Below are 14,646 nucleotides of genomic sequence, written 5' to 3'. Positions count from 1 at the left end.
TTTGGCAGTAATGTTCTCTATAAATAGGTAGGTTGACATACTACAAATACACACAAGAAAGGAGTAAGAGAGTTCTTAGTGGGTGAGAGGGTTATACAAGAGTTGGGGCTTGGGAATCAAGTTGTAATCTTGTAGTGTTTTTCTCATAGTAAGAGCAAGTTTTTTTCTCCGTGGACGTAGGTTTGGTGATTAAGCCGAACTACGTTAATTCTTGTGTATTGCTCATCATTCGTATTAGATATTATTTTCTATTAAATTGTTGGTCTTTTTCTTTTTCAAATAATTGGCCTGATACCCTAACAAAAATTTAAAACATCTTGGCTTACAGGGATGAAGTGAATGAGGATCAATTGAACTCGACACCTACTTGTCATAAAGTCTTAAAATATTTGATTCCCTCTTTATCTGGGCTTGTTTCGGTGAAGTATCAGGCCAAATCTGAGGACCCAAGTGAAACACATCCTCTGCAAACCTGGAGTTTCGTTGCTGCTATACTTTCCTACCCCCTATTATTTTTGGCTATGAAGCAATTGCAGAATCGCCGCAATAACTATGTGAAGATATTGAATGGTGTTGCTTTCGCTAGTGGAGTCCTCTCCAGTTTCTCACTACTATCGCTGCTCCTCCCATCCCACCCTGGACTAGTGCTCCTTAAGGTTTCTTGGGCATTATCTGCTGCTATAACAGCATGGCCGCTGCTTCAATGCACCTACCATTGGCTTCTCAACGGAATCAAAATGCTGCTTAATGGACTTGTATGCCTTGCAAGAAGTATGCTGACAACATGGAGCTTGAGTCAGCAGGAATCAACTATGCTGAGCGTGACACGTCTTCCCGTTTAAATTTCTCTGCTTCCTTCTCGATCGGAAACTAGGATAAAGTTAGTTTACACCATTTAATGCACAGACCAATTAGTTATGTATGTTTTTTTTTTTTAACCCTCTTATCCCTCCCCACACCCTTCTCATTGCAGAATCGCCGCCATAACTATGTGGAGATATTGAATGGTGTTGATTTCGCTAGTGGAGTCCTCTCCACTTTCTCACTACTATCGCTGCTCCTCCCATCCCACCCTGGACTAGTGCTCCTTAAGGCTTCTTGGGCATTATCTGCTGCTATAGCAGCATGGCCGCTGCTTCAATGCACCTACTATTGGCTTCTCAACGGATTCAAAATGCTGCTTAATGGACTTGTATGCCTTGCAAGAAGTATGCTGACACGATGGAGCTTGAGTCAGCAAGAATCACGTATGCCCGTCTGAATTTCACTGCTTAGAATGTTGGCAAAATAAACCAAACCTTGAAGTTTCTATTTATATATTTACTAGTTTTATTAGGATCCGGATTTTAATAACTGTGTTATTTAGGAGTATGTGTTTTATTTGGTAATTGTTGATATAAGTGGTTTTTTACCCAACAAGTCTAATAGGTTAAAAATACGTGTTTTCTCAAAGAGAGCCTTAAAGAGTTTGTATAGTTTTATTGTGGCATGGCTTTCTTCCATTGTTTTGAAATTGAGATGTCAATAAATTGTTGTGTGGCTTTCTCCCATTGTTTTAAAATTTCAGACGTCAATAATAGTCTGGATTATTTATTTTCTTTTCTCTCACTCACATATGACTGATTATTTTATTCCTTTAATACTGTAATCCTGTATATACTAATTATTATTAGAACCCTAAAATTTGGATTCTACAATTACTATCACGCAGAGGCGGAGCCAAGACAAGCACTAAGTGGGGTCATATTTGAATACAATATAACTTATTCTACTATTCAGTTTTTGGATATGGGTATCATACCCTCATATTAAAATTATATTTTAATGATAAAATAAGCATTTTTTGACTTTGGATTGTAATGGTATTAAATATTAAAATATAAATCCCTTTTATTTTGGGATATACATTGAGGGAATGTTTCTATAAACGGACCACAAAATTTTCCTATAAATTATCATAAAAAAAAAAATTATATTCCTTATGTATTACATTTGTCTTCTAGGACCATCCATCTTCTAAAAGGTTGCAAAATCAATTTGTTATCAACTTGGTTAAAGATATATTTTTGAATATAAGTAACCAAGTCACTTGATTTTGTATGGATTTCCTTTTAAGAAATTTATCCACATCCTAATATAAATAAAATTTCGCTAATGAAAAGTAAAATGTATGAAGATTATAGTGAGCATGATAATGAAGATATCACTAGAGAAATGAAAAGCTGAGAAGGTAAAAAAACAAAATTAAATGGTTTGGAAATTTAGAGAGTGACTTGTCTAATGTTGAAATCAAATACAATAAAGACTTGATTTGAAATTTCGGAAATTGAAAATCTAGTGCATCTCAATTCTTGATTTTGCCATGCTTATAAATTTTATTTTATTTCATACTTGTTGTTTAAGACTATGCTAGTATAGTATTGCGAATGAAATCTAGAAGTAAAAGAGGATCTTTTGGTTAATTTGTTGTAGTGTAACTGTACTCTACCTTGGTAGGTTATTTGATTTTTGAATTCTAAGTTATAATTAATTTTCAGTTCCTCAAAACTTATTAAGTAATTTTCGACCCCCAATGTGTATTATTTTTATGGGGTCAAACAATTTACAACATATCAGTTATATGCAGTTGTTTGACCCCACTTAGAGCCATGTGGCTCTGCCAATGGCATCACGAGCCGGACTACGAAGTTAATTCTGGGCATTTTCATTGTCAGAGAGTTAGGGCATAAAGTTGCTAAAAAATATTCAATTGATTAAGTTAGGCCAGAGAATTGATCCTGAAGTGCACAGTTGGTGAAGAATTCGAACATAAGGTTGTTCGAAAATTGTTAGATTGTTGCAAGTATTATGACAGTGATTAGAGAAGAATTATGTTGGATCTGTTGATTGTTATATGTTATCCAATTGAATTCAGCAAGCTCAAAATGTAAAGCTCGAGTTCTAGCTCAATCGCAAATTCGAGCTGAGTCAAGCTCAAGCTTGAGCTTTTATTTTTTTAAAAATGAATGCAATGGTAATTTTTAAAAAAATAATAATAAAATATAAGGGATATATATATGTGTAATTTCACTATTAAAATGTGTGTGTGTGTGTGTGTATATATATATATCGAGGCGACTAGCGAGCTAATGAGTTGAATATTTTTGAACTTGAGTTCGAGCTCGAGTTCGAGTTGATTAGCTCGAACTTGTTTCGAATTCAATGTTGACTACACTTGAGTCGAGCTCTAACTCAATTTGCTCGTGATCAGCTCACGAGTGGCTCGACTCGTATGCAACCCTACTTGTCAATTACTTAGCAAGAAAATACAACATTCTCAGGCTATTAATAAAATAGGTGAAGTAAAGCAAATAAGAAAATTGACCAGTAGAATGCAGTTACAGGAAGATAGACACAATCAAAAAGTTAATATAAGTGCAAAAATAATGCATAAGAAATAAGGGTCTATTTGGTTCACAGACCGGATGAGATAGGATAACTCATTCTCAGATTATTAATCTTGGGTTGTGTCATTCTTGGATAAATAATCCAAATTATCTGGTTTTTGGTTAGTTCTGAATTGGATAGGATATGTTGAGAAATAGGGGTGGCAATTCGGGTCCAAATCAGGTTGGCGGTTCGGGTTCGGGTCAACCCGTCAGAAAATCTGTTGACCCGAACCCGACCCGCCAACCGGTGACGGGTCAGGTATGCTGACCCGAACCCGAAAATTTCAGGTTGACGGGTTGGCGGGTCGACCCGAAATGACCCGAAATTTAATTTTAATTTATTAATTTATCACTATAATTTCTAATAAAATCAATTTCTCACAAAACTAATTACATAATCAAGTAATAAAAATTTAAATAAATAATTCCAAACCAAGTCTAAAATAAATTAAACACCGTAAAAGTGTTTTATCCCAAACAAAATATAAAATAAATTAAAACAGTATAAAAGTAAAAAATAATATAATATATTATTTGTCCAAATATAATAATTTCAACTTCACACAAATTAAATAAATTCATTTAGGATTAAGTAATTAATGCCTTTGAAAAAAAGAATAACTTAGTTTAGTTAGATAAAATTATTTTTATGTTTATTAAATTATTTTTAATTCGTAAACGGGTCATATCGGGTCATATCAGGTCACCACGGGTTGACCCAAAATCGACCTGTTTTCTTTTCGGGTTCATCGGGTCCAACCCGATTCTGACCCGAATTCCCGAAGCCTCAACCCAAACCCATTAATTTCGTGTTAGGTTTGTGTTGTGTTTTCAGGTCGTGTCGAAAATTGCCACCCCTATTGAGAAATAATCATATCCTGTGTTTGATTGGAGATTGGATGAGGTAGGATTACTATTTTAATGACCAAAGCACCCTTAATTTGTAGATTCTTTTTAGTAAAATAATTTTATATTTTATAAAATATTATTAAAATAATTTAATATTTTTTAATAAAATAATTTAATAAAAAATTTAATATTTATAACTTTTATTAAAATAGAGTTGTTTGAAACTTTAAAATTATAAAGTAAATCAAAGATTTTGATAAATAAAAATTTGTATTCACTCAAACTCAACTCATTCTGGCCCTTAAAAATAGATTTTGACTAAAAAATTTTTGAACCTAAATTAGAAGTACAATTACATATAGGCTGAATTTTGGCTAAGTTAGGATTAAATCGATTAAAACCTAATCCATTGAAACGCTTTAAATGAGCCAAACTCAAGTTAACATAGAAGATTTTTCTTTAGACCGAGCTTGAACTTATTGAAATCCTCATTCACGAAACCCAATTGATAAAGTAATGCATTTATATAGAATTTGGTTTAGAAAATCAGGCTAATAAGGATAATTTAGTCCAACGACAATATAGTCCTTCTATTATGATGTTAGTAAGGAAAATTAGTCAAAAAAATTTTAAATAATTAATATGGGTAAATTAGTCAAAATTTTTAATATAATTAGTAGGAGCTAATTAGTCCACTTATTAGCATATTATTATGTGACAGTATAGTTATATAATGATCAGTATGAATTTGAATCATTCATAAGAGCAAATTAGTCTAAATATTGTTTTGTTGGTAGTAGGGGCAAAATAGTCAAAAAAACTTTAAAATTAATTAGTAGGGGCTAATTAGTCCATTCATATTATATTGTCGTGTGAGAGTAGAGTTATATAATTATAAGAGTATAAATTTATATTTTTTGAAAGGTTAAATTAGTCTAAAATTTTATCATCCTATTTGTTAGTCATCCTAAAATGACTAATACCCCCTCTTTCATGGAGTTATTTTATCCCAGGAATAGGGGACTACTTCGGTTATGTAAGATGTGTCATCCCATGTATAAAAAGCAATTAAACATAGGATAACATATGAAGACTTTAAATTATTAAACAACCGAAAAGAAACTGTAGGTAATCTTACCGCTATGTACTCGCTCCTAAATCCACTTGATCCCTTGATTTTTGAGCCTCTCTTTCTTCATGTTATTTACATTAACTAGTGTCTCCTCATCAAGTTTACCACGTTCATCAATGGAAAGCTCATCAAATTCATCCATGCTCCCCTTGTTGTCAGCCTACATTACATGTAGCCGTAGATCAGAAAATGATGGGAAACTACTTCACTTTTTCGCAAAAGATACACTTTATTTCTTTAAGTAAATACTCTATCCGCACAACACAGATTTACCATTACATAATATTTCCAGCATTTCTTTAGATGTGCATAAAGCATTAAGAAAATGAAATACATTAGATGTCGTCTGTTGACTTGTAAGCTACCACATAAAACGAATAGTACAAGCAGTGCATCCGGTGTTACACACACTAGAGTATGTTAAATGTAAAATCTATACAGACATTGAAAGAAAACTCCACCATACAAAGCATTTATTCTCCTCTTGTTGCAAATTGAAAATCATAATTACGTACATGCGTTTTCATTATCCTATGGAGCATTGTATTTCGAGGATACAAGAGAAACGAATCCATCGAGAAAAATAAGAATGAAGAGTTGGCTAAAGAAGATTAAGCTGCAAAAACTCAGTGGCCAAGAGCATGTTACTAATTAGCTACAGTTTTTTACTTGGAAGAAGAATGCCACTTCGTCGTGCATATATAATTCTTGACAGAACGTACATTCTGCACAGCAAAACTAAGTTTGCACTGCTGAAGGACATATTAAACTAACTAGCAGATAAATAGGTGTACATTCTGCAGAAACTTACCGTTAGGTTGCTTCAAACCACCAAAGATAGGTGAAAAAAAGAGTCTTAGATGGTGATGAAAGTGAGACATTTACAGGTCAATCAGCCTTAAGGCAATGGTAAATTTGGTCCAGCGTGACCAGAAAAGCTGCAGGTTTGATTTATACGGACAGTACTCTTGTGTAGTACACATCTCCATTGGAGGCTTATCAGGGCTTACATCAATTAAAATGTTAATGCAGGCTGTAGAAACAGTGGATAGCAAACTAAAGACTTAGTTCATTCAATGATTAGAAGCGGCAAAACAATTGTAAAATCCAATCTAAAAGCCAACAAATCATGCAGAGAAGTTGTTAACTTTATTCCCAATATTCCCAATATCAGAAGTTGACTACACGCTTCAGTAGGCATTTAAAATGATCACAATAAAGCTACAGATGTCTAAAATCTAAACAAGATGAATAACTTACATCTAATGGATTCCAGTCAAAGTCTGAATCAAGCAAATTCTTCTTCCATAAAAGTGAGCATCTAATCAAGGGATGACTAATATATTTTGCTATCAGGACCAGTTTGAAATTCCATAAAAGTGAACATAGATGTATGTAACTTACACATGAATAGGCAGAGATGCAATAGTTAGGATGACGAAGCACAGCTAATAGTCTCTGCAACCAAAATGGAGAGTATTACATATATTCATTTAACTTAAAACAACACCGTTTGAGGGAAGTATGCAAAACATGCAGACTAAGCACTTGTGCGTAGATAGTCCATTGAAGAGTTTAAGATTAGGAGTGTTACTACCTCTTAACCATTTCACAATTGCAATAATTGCCCATTTCATACTTAAAGGGTGACTTTACTAATCTAAACAAGTTAATGAACTGTCTAATTTCTAAATTCTTATACGAAATGCAAATATAAATGAAATTGCTCAAACACATACGGGATAGGGGTATATTGCAGGAAAAAACAACATACAAATGAGAAAAAAATAGTCTAAAAATATAAAAAAATATTTACGAAAATAGAATGAATAACATACAATACATGGATTTAATGTGCAAAAAGTCTAAGATTTTAGCATTGAACTATCCTATTTTTACAAATCTTCACTAGCATTGGATTAGCAAATAAAGGGGGGAAGGTGTCACAACTAGGACTGTACTAGTGTGCTGGAGCTAAGCAGGCATTGTATACTAGAGCATGATATAAAAGGAGTAAACATAGAAAGCGCACTCGGCACGTAACAAATAAGCATGATATCTAAATGTCAATCCTTATGAAAGCATGCAAATATGTAAGCACATAAGAGCACGTAACACACACAAGCCTTATCTATTACATTAGAGAACATAACTACAATCTGACAGGGAAATGATGAAAAATAAACCTATCTGTTATATGTGAGGTCTTAACTGCAATCTAACAAAGGGAAAATGAAAAAAATAAGCGAACTATTTTATTTATTTAAATGAATAGAACATGATAAAATTAGAGTAAAATAAACAAGCATTTTAAGAGTAAAATTATAACTAATAAGGTATTGTAATGGGAAACTAAGAAATTAAAACAACTTAGAACATATAAACACAAAATAGCACATAATTGAATGTAAAACCAAGAAGGGTACCCACTTTACAGTGTCAGTTTAAGGTTTCCCTATTTAGAACTCACAACACGAACAAAAAGAATAAAGATACCACTATCATATCATAGTAATAAAAGACCAAAGCTAAGTCATTTAGTTGCAATAGTCATACAAAAACACATAAAAATGCACAATTGAGGAATAAAATAGTAATTAAAGAAATCAAACTACTCTAATTGAAAAATTATCATTCTAGTGGGACCTAATTGTAGCATTAGAGAGTTTTAATGGTCAAAATCATATTATTAAAAAGATTAGGGATCAAAATTAAAGTTCATGGACCAAAATACTTTAAAAATGGACCTAGATGCAATAGAATCAAAGTTGTAGGCCTATAGTGAGGTTTCAAGAAATTGATGGACCAAATTGCAAATCTAGTTTCTGATTTTAAAACCCATTTTCAACCCTTTAGTGGAGCAGTGTAGTTTAGATCTAGGGCAATGCTATGTAGTTTTACTAAACTTGATTTTCCTTTTTTTGTTTCTGCCTTTTCCTTTTCCCTCTTCTTCTTCCTCAACCCTAGCCACTGCAGAAATGAGCACTGGCAACGGTAGTGCTGCCAGCCTTTGCCGCCACCAACCACCGCCCGTCATAGCCTTCCAGTGATAGATTTACCCCAAACTATCATCTTCCACTGAGTCTTTTGCATAGATTCCATTTCCGTCCTCGGTATTTAAAAAAGAAAAAAAAAAGAAGTGAAAAGTAGCAAAAATAACTATTTACAACCAGATCTCAATTTCATAAACTCATTCAAAACAAGCACATACTTTACCAAACTTGTTCCAAATTGCTCCTCATTAGACGTATAACATAAATAAGCCCACAGATACAGCGTAAAAAATAACAAACTAAAAATAATAATTTGAAACTTTACAAAAACCCATTTCTTGAACTAGAACTTAAAGATTACTAAAAGGGACCTTGGCAACGGCTTTAGCTTTGCTATATAATGGCAGTGCTGCTCTCAAACTCTAGAAACTTTGGAGGAACCCAACGTCTTCATCCTGACTTTTTATTTCAAGTGTTTACTTGTGTGTGCAATTGTGTGTTTCTGTGTGTAGTGTGTGCTGCTAGGGAAGGAATGGCCGAGAGAGGGAGAGAGAGAGAGAGGAAAAGAAAGAGTGTTAATTGTGTTGGTGAGTGTCACATGATAGAGAGAGCCGAGAGGGAGTTTTGTTTCCTGTTGCAAGAGATGCCAAAATGTACCAGGTTCATGAAAACTGAGGGATCAGAGAAAGTTAAATGGAGAAGAAAGAGAGTTAAGGGTCTGTTTGTTTGGAAGGAAAATATTTTCCAGAAAATGTTTTCCTGATTTTTTATTGTTTGGGGGGTTATTGCTTTCGGAAAAAAATTTTCTACCGAAAATACTTTACATCAGATGGTGTAAAATGACTTCCCTTATAAATGAACTGAAGTTATTTTCCATGTGCGCCTCGTAAGTCGTAAGACTACCCATTCAAGCTCTCCCACTAGCCTTAAGATTCAGAACAAAACCCATCACTTGTGCAATAGCCCACTAAAGATTTGTAATTTCCGTCTCCTCCCAAACACCGGAAAAAACATGGAAAAGATAATTATTTTCCTCGATAAAATTTTCCATGAAAGACATTTTCCGTTGAAAATATTTTACATTGAATCAAACAGATCCTAAATGGAGAGCCAGTGCGGTTGGGGGGGGGGGGGACCTTGTGTTATTGAATGCGATTGACGGGTAAGATGTAACCATGCTGTCACTCACGATTAACCCACACATTCAGAAAATTTTTACATCATAATTCCTTTCGAGAATGTTAGAAATAAGAAAAAAGAATATACGCTCCAACGCACTTGAGAATTGTCCAAAGAAAAAAGGATATCTCAAAGTGTTTCATGGATATTATCTCGCAGGAACACCACTTGAAAATTGTCCAAAGAAACGTCTAGCTAGCCTTTTTGAACGATTATGACTTTGAAATTTTCATTTGCAACACACTCTTAAAGAGGGGTTATGTATACATCATCCATGCTTGCCTCTTGAGGTTCAAACTTCATTCTAAAGGCATTACCATGTGAAATAGGTATTTCCTCGTTGAAACACAAATTAGATCCATTATTTTGATCAAAATGCAATCCGCTTTCACATATAACATTCCCACTATTTATAATAGGATCGATTTGCATATGATTAGAAGAAATAACTTCACACAAATTACACAATTGATTTTGAATTTTACCTATGTGAGAAGCTAACTCTTGTTAAATTTTATCTCCATAGTTTCAGATTTTTAGATAAAGGAAAATATCCAGCTCATTTTATATGATAAGGGGAAAAAACAAAATTATTTAGTGAAAAATAAGCAATAAAAATATTATTAAAGTTCTATAGATTTGTTTGGATTGAAGATTATTTGGAAATTTTTTTAGAAATTATATTGTAATACATTTTTGTGATTTGATGTTTGTAAACTAAAAAAGTGGTTAAAAAATAAAAAGATGATCGAGAAATGTGCCTATGATGCATCAAAAAGGATTCTTAGAAAAATTTAGCAATACAAACAATTTTTAATAGCATCTAATCATGCTGTACTAAAAGAAATTAACCCAAAAATTTTGAACCCTAAATCAACTATGTTTCTCTCTTTTCTAAGTATTACGAATGAAAAAAAATTGTGTTCTCCCATATAAAGAAAATTAGTGGTGAAAAACTAAAGTAGGAATTTTCACAATGATACACTCATATTTCTTTTTAAATAGACAACCTTCCATTTACATTTAGAGCTATTAAGCTCTCTATTTAATTTTTACATGCACAAACCAGCTCACAAATCGATAGTAAAAATAAATAAATTAGCCTACAATAAGCAATTCCATTTTCCTTCGTAGCATCCAATTGGGTTGCCCTTTCTCTCGTGATAATTTAGATGGCACAATCGTTCCATGGTCCAAGCCTTCCAACCCAATCAAATTCCTTAGAATAGGAGAACCAAGGTCAGGTCACCAAAAGGAATGCAAACTTGAGCTCTAAGCTAGAGATGTACGCGAGCCGAGCTGCTCATGAGTAGCTCGGTCAATGACTTGATTTGAACTCGGTCAAATCGAGTTCGAGCCGAGTCTCGAGCTACTCGAATATACATTCGAGTCGAGTTCAAGTTAGGATTTTGCAGCTTGCTCGTCGAGACGGATATATTTAAATAATATATATAATTTAAATAATATATATGTATTATAATTATAAAATGACCGTTATGGGTATAATTTATACTGAATTTACAAGATACTCTTCTACTTACATTTTCCGAACCGAGTCAAAAAGCTTGATTACTCGACTTGATAAGGCTCGACTTTTATCAAGTCGAGTCTTGAGCTTAAAAGGATTTTCTCGAGTCAAGCCTCGAGTTGCGATTTTTAGACTCGATCGAGTTCGAGCCGAACTCGAGTATAGTTATATATAGGTCGAGTCGAATTCGAGTACTAGAGTATAGCAGCACTCGAGCTCGACTTGGCTCGAGTACATACCTAATCTCAGCTGCCACATTGTCACATCAAGTACTCAACTTGGCCACATTGTCACATCAAGTGAAGGCGCGTAGAAGGCTAATAAAAAGAACACGTTTAGGCAGGAACTGCTTCGTCCAGCTGTCGCAACAAGTACTGATGGGGGACGCTGTTGTGATCCAACTTGATCCTGTTAACGATAATGATCTTGCTTACAACCCACGCAGGTCAGTTGGTCACTCATTTATGGAAATGGGGCAGGGACGGTCATCCGTCCCTAAGCAGTTAATGGCCATGATTTGGCCAAAAAATTTTGTGCGGTCTAGATAACAAATTGTGCATCGATTTTCGCACTGTGTGTGGGACTCACAAAATTTTGTACTAAAGTTACACGTTGTACAAACAAAGTTACGTCGTGTGTAACCAAAGTTACGCGCTGTTGCAAATGGCCAAAACCGTTGGGGACGGTTGCACCTGCAATCATCCGTGCCCCTTGTCCCTCATTTACATATTCTAACGATCCTTTTCGTACTTACAGGGCTTCGTATGCTTTTGAGTCTTTTGCTTATCTTGGCTATTTATGTCAAGTACTAGCACAACTAGATAGATTTTGTCAGTTAGTCGTATATTATGAAAGAGTTTTACATACATAATGATGGGGCATGAATCTTGGCTATTTAATAGACTTTGTGCATTTGAGATTGAGCACACTTTTTGGTTAGAGTGTTTGTATATTAGTGCATTTGAGATTCAGCACACTTTTTGCTCAAAGTGTTTGTATATTATATACTAGTTTCTTTGAATTCGTGTTTGGATGACCTCCTTTTGGCAAGCAAACATGATATTTTGCAATCTGATAGTTGGAACTTCATGTGCTTGCATGTCTATTTTTCAAGTACAGCAATTAGTATATATGCTTTATGTGTCGTGCACCCAAACTTAGTTTTTGAGTTGGTTGTGAGCCCAAATTGATATTTGGGGAAGGTGCGAATCCAAAAATAAATTCTGGGGCTGTAGTAGGGGTAGCAATTCCTGACACGACCCGAAAACACCACACGAATCTAACACGAAATTAATAGGTTTGGGTTGAGGTTTGGGAGGTTCGGGTCAGAATCGGGTCGAACCCGATGAACCCGAAAAGAAAACAGGTCGATTTCGAGTTAACCCGTGGTGACCTGATATGACCCGTTTACAAATTAAAAATAATTTAATGCACATAAAAATTATTTGATCTAACTAAACTAAATCATTCTTTTTTTTCAAAGGCATTAAATCATTAATTACTTAATCCTAAATGAATTTATTTAACTTGTGTGAAGTTGAAATTATCATATTTGGACAAATAATATATTATATTATTTTTTACTTTTATGCTATTTTAATTTATTTTATATTTGGTTTGGGATAAAACACTTTTACGGTGTTTAATTTATTTTACATTTGGTTTGAAATTATTTATTTAAATTTTTATTACTTGATGATGTAATTAATTTTGTAAGAAATTGATTTTATTAGAAATTACAGTGATAAATTAATAAATTAAAATTAAGTTTCGGGTCATTTCGGGTCGACCCGCCAACCCGAAATTTTCGGGTTCATGTCAGGTATCCTGACCCGTTTCGGGTTGGCGGGTCAGGTTCGGATCAAAGGATTTTTTGTTATACTTGGGCCTCAACCCGACCCGCCAACCCGAACTCGACCTGATTGCCACCCTTAGGCTGTAGGGCCATACCAAATGTAAATTGATGTCCTTCGGGAATGTCTTCCTTGACTCACGTAACCTTGTGGCAAAGTCAAGAGGTTAGCTTTGTTCATATTAAACCACCAGCCTTCGGGCTGGTGGCCACCACTAAGCCATTTAAAACTTGCCTCCCACTAATTATCACATTAAGTAGTTTAAAAAATTCAGACGGGTGCGTAGTGCATCCGTCTAGTCTGGTGGTGATTCAGTCCTCATCGGTCCCTCTAGACCCAGTTGGGTCTCCCCCTTAGATTAGGATAGTATAGGATATTATAGATAAAAAATGACGATTGGCAAAAAAAAAAAAAAAAAAAAAAAAAGCTTTGATCATATTAGGTATTTTGCGAATTTAGATTATTTTGTTATGTTCTAGTCTTGAGGCAATTGGTGCGGTGAGGTTGAACAAGTCTTGCACGCACTCTTGCCTGGGTATTTTGTTAACAACGGTAACAGTTGGTTTGCCTTTGTTTGTCTGGCTAAGCTTGAATATTATCAACCTTTGTTATTGGTTTAATTTTGATTAATTTTCTACTAAACATTAGATTCTATTTTTCAATTCTAGTAAAATCCTTTTTCCTTTCCTACTCTCTATTAATTTTGGCTATGAAGCAATTGCAGAATCTCTGCCATAAATATGTGGATATATTGAATGGTGTTGCTTTCGCCAGTGGAGTCCTCTCCAGTTCCTCCCATACTAGTTATACCCTGGGCTAGTGCTCCTTAAGGTTTCTTGGGCACTATCTGCTGCTATAGCGGCATGGCCGCTGCTTCAGTGCACCTACCATTGGCTTTTAAGCGGCATCCAAATGCTGCTTAATGGACTTATATCCCATGCAAGAATTATGCTGACAGCATGGAATTTGCATCAGAAAGAATCACGTACGCCCGTCTGAATTTCACTGCTTAGAATGTTGGCAAAATAACCCAAACCTTGAAGTTTCTATTATATATTTACCCGGATTTTAATAACTCTGTTATTTAGGAGTACGTGTTTTATTTGGTAATTATTCATATAAGTGGTTTTTTAACCTGCAAGATCACATGCTAGTATAGGATTGCGAATGAAATCTAGAAGTAAAAGATGGATCTTTTGGTTAACTTGTTGGAGTAGCGTAACTGTACTCTACGTTGGCAAAATAATTTAATAAAAAATTTAATATTTATAACTTTTATTAAAATAGAGTTGTTTGAAACTTTAAAATTATAACGTAAATCAAGGGTTTTGATAAATAAAAATTTGCATTCACTCAAACAGCCCATTTTGGCCCTTAAAAATAGATTTTGATCAAGTTTTTAAACCTATTTGAATTACAATTACATAATAGGCTGAGTTTTGGCTAAATTAGAGTTAAATCGATTAAAACCTAACCCATTGAACAGTTTTAAATGAGCTGAACTCAAACTAATATAGAAGATTTTTCTTTAGATCGAAATTGAGTTTATTGAAGTCCTCGTCCACGAAACCCAATTGAAAAAAGACATTTAAAAAGCTATACTGACATTGAAAGAAAACTCCACCATACAAAGCATTTATTCTCCTCTTGTTGCAAATTGAAAATCATAATTACGTACATGCGT

General features: G+C 34.1%; 1 long non-coding RNA gene across 2 annotated transcripts; it reads right to left on the bottom strand.

Moving 5' to 3' along the window:
- Nucleotides 1–331: 331 nt before the first annotated feature.
- On the bottom strand, nucleotides 332–9,094 carry LOC113763936. 2 transcript variants are annotated; one of them, XR_003467424.1, is made up of 5 exons: nucleotides 8,774–9,094; nucleotides 6,814–6,867; nucleotides 6,670–6,745; nucleotides 5,416–5,569; nucleotides 332–1,213 (listed from the first exon to the last, which is right to left on the bottom strand). It is a non-coding gene; the product is annotated as an uncharacterized LOC113763936 (long non-coding RNA). The 2 variants fall into 2 exon arrangements; XR_003467423.1 differs by lacking the exon at nucleotides 332–1,213 and having other exon boundaries at nucleotides 5,367–5,569.
- Nucleotides 9,095–14,646: the final 5,552 nt, after the last annotated feature.

Source organism: Coffea eugenioides, chromosome 2 (assembly GCF_003713205.1).
Source record: "Coffea eugenioides isolate CCC68of chromosome 2, Ceug_1.0, whole genome shotgun sequence".
Classification (NCBI taxonomy): domain Eukaryota; kingdom Viridiplantae; phylum Streptophyta; class Magnoliopsida; order Gentianales; family Rubiaceae; genus Coffea; species Coffea eugenioides.
The sequence above is the reverse complement of the archived record's forward strand: the minus strand, read 5'-3'. Positions and strand labels throughout refer to the sequence as shown.